The sequence below is a fragment of the Triticum dicoccoides genome, chromosome 1A (assembly GCF_002162155.2).
Source record: "Triticum dicoccoides isolate Atlit2015 ecotype Zavitan chromosome 1A, WEW_v2.0, whole genome shotgun sequence".
NCBI lineage: Eukaryota > Viridiplantae > Streptophyta > Magnoliopsida > Poales > Poaceae > Triticum > Triticum dicoccoides.
The window spans coordinates 479,175,036-479,177,624 of record NC_041380.1 but is presented as its reverse complement, the minus strand read 5'-3'; the positions used below and the strand labels follow the sequence as shown (position 1 = coordinate 479,177,624).

General features: G+C 45.0%; 1 long non-coding RNA gene across 1 annotated transcript in view; it reads left to right on the top strand.

Moving 5' to 3' along the window:
- Positions 1-11: 11 nt before the first annotated feature.
- The window catches only part of LOC119280799, a 4,803-nt gene continuing 2,225 nt past the window's right edge, over positions 12-2,589 (top strand). Inside the window, exon 1 of the long non-coding RNA XR_005138179.1 lies at positions 12-353. This is a non-coding gene — a long non-coding RNA (uncharacterized LOC119280799). The remainder of the gene's footprint in view (positions 354-2,589) is intronic.

Here is a 2,589-nt window from a genome sequence, read left to right as displayed (position 1 = left end):
TTGTACCTCTCCTTCAACTGCTCCGCCGCCGCCCGTCCTCGTCAGCTGCCGCGCCCTCCTCTACCACTCCTCCGCCGCGCCCCTGGCCTAGCAGGTGACCATGGTGAAGTTCTCAGTAGGAAGAAGCCGAGGGAGGAGGATCCGGTCCCCCAAATAACAGTGCCCGCCCGCATCGTGCCCCTCGATGGAATCGGACCTGTTGGAGGTGACGGCGGCGCAGCCCACGGACGTCGCTGGAGGAGGCGCGGAAGACGGGCTCCGACGAGGAAGGGGACGCCGACGACGAGCTCCGCATCCAGGCCCTGGAGCGCGTCATCGTGCAGCAGCCTCTCGACTATGATTCCCATGTTCAGGTACTACCGTCCACCGCATCCTCTCTAGATTATGTGTCTGCACCAATGTCAGTATGGATATGTTGCCTCGCTACCATTGCTCATTGCGTATTTGCTTTTGGGAGAGTTCCTGATATATGGATGTAGATGATCAAGAAGAGTTCAGAGAAGTCATCTCAAGTTCTTTCAGAAAATTAAAATAACAGTTAATCTTGCCACTTGAAACTTGGTTAGAGCAATATTTCTAACTTTGCCATCTGCACGTATGTATGATTGTGGTATCCCAAAATTAATAGTGATCTCAATGTTCTTCAGTAATACAATGAATTGTGGTACTCCAAGATTATGGCATCTGATCTATTTTCTCTTGGCAATGGTACTGCCATTCCGATCTTTCCGAAAAGTCCGAAAAGTTATGGATGCGTGATTGTGAGGGTAACCACACCACAAACAAAAGAAAGTGGCGAGACTAGAAACAAAGACAACACATGATGATCCCTAGGACAGCAGCAATGCGTCTTGTCAAGGGTTATGATTGTGTGTGTGTGTGTGTATAGTAACACTATATATATGCCATACATGGCATATGTGCTAGTATATATGCTATTATTTTTACGGGATGGTAGTATATATGCTACTAGCTTGGAGTATATGTATATACTATACTTTTCGGCCAGGCAACTACAACTGGAGCGAGTATATACTCCTTTCCAATGAAAAGGTTGATATACTACTTTTAGAACAGATTGGAAAGTATATACTACCTCAAAATAAAAGAGTATATACTACTTTATTGATAAAAAATGCAACTTTCAACCTTTGGGTCTATACATTTTTTCGAGCGTGTGTACCTTTTTTTAGCCAGGTAGCTCGGAATGAACGAGTAGGTATTTACTCTTTTTTCTGGCGAAAGTACGAATTTACTCCTTTTATACTGAGTTTACAGCTATTTCCAATTATTTGAAAAAAAATGTCCATCTGAGATCCAAGTGAAATAATAGATGGTATATACTGAAGTTTTTTTTATGGAGTACATATTTCATCTAAAATGAAGTAGTATATGCTGTCCAATTCAAAAAATTATACGCTGCCAAAAAAATCAGTATGTGCATGTATTTATCACGCCATGGGTGGATCACTAGCCATGCATGAAGTATTTTAGCCCGCCGGAGCTTCAGGTTGAAACCTTGGCCACCAGCCCATCTGCCCATGCACCACCCTGATTGACATGAGAGTTAGTGGAAGCTCGTTCAGAACATCGGTGTGCAGCTTCATGCGTGTTGCCGGCTAACCGTCGTCAGCTCTTCGCCAGCATGCCGTCAACGTCGTCCACCGCTGGTCGCATGGCATCTCTCGAATGCGATCTGAACAAGTTGAATTAAAAGGATACGAATTCAAAGAATTAACAAAATCACATACAATCTCCGCGCACCAGGACTACTCTAGTCCACGTAGTGTAACAACATGCAACAAACGAATCAACTCATTATGCTATTGAGACGGATCCCTGGACATGCAGCCGGTCGAGGCGGCCGCTGCCGAATCTCGTCGATGCCATCAGAGACCATGTTGGCGAGCACCATGGACGAGTAGCCGTCGGTCGCCGAATGACGCGCACGCTGCCGGGTTCCGTCGATGCCGTGATAGATGGTGCTGCCAAGCAGGACGAGTTGTCGCCGCCCGCCAGTCGCCGGATGATGCGCACGCTGCTGGGTCTCGTCCATGTCGTCGGAGATGTGTTGCTGAGCACCATGGATGAGTTGCCGCCGGCTGCCGGCCGGCGGACGAGGTGCACGCTGCCAGCTCTCGTCCATGCCGTCGTAAGTCATGTTGGTTAGAACCGTGTACAAGTAGCCGCCGGCCTGGTATTAATAGTTGGGCAAACAATGTGCAGCAAGAATCCCTATTTTCAAGGAACTAATTTTCAAAGTCCACCTTATCCATTCAAATGGACTTGGGCGGTACTTAATTATCTAATTTCAGTTAAACTGAAAAGAACTAGTTTAGTGATGGGAGTATGTACTCCTAGGAGTACTAACCCATTTTCATATATATAGTAACGCTAGTGAGTGTAGAATAGCTAGAATAGCTTATCCTACACCCCAGTAACGGTACATATAAAATATAGTAACACACCATGTAAAATATAGTAATTTTCGTAAAAATATAGTAATTTACAACCTTAGATAATAAAAAAAAATATTTTTTGAATTACTACATTTTATACACCGTTTTACTAGATTTTGTACATAATGTT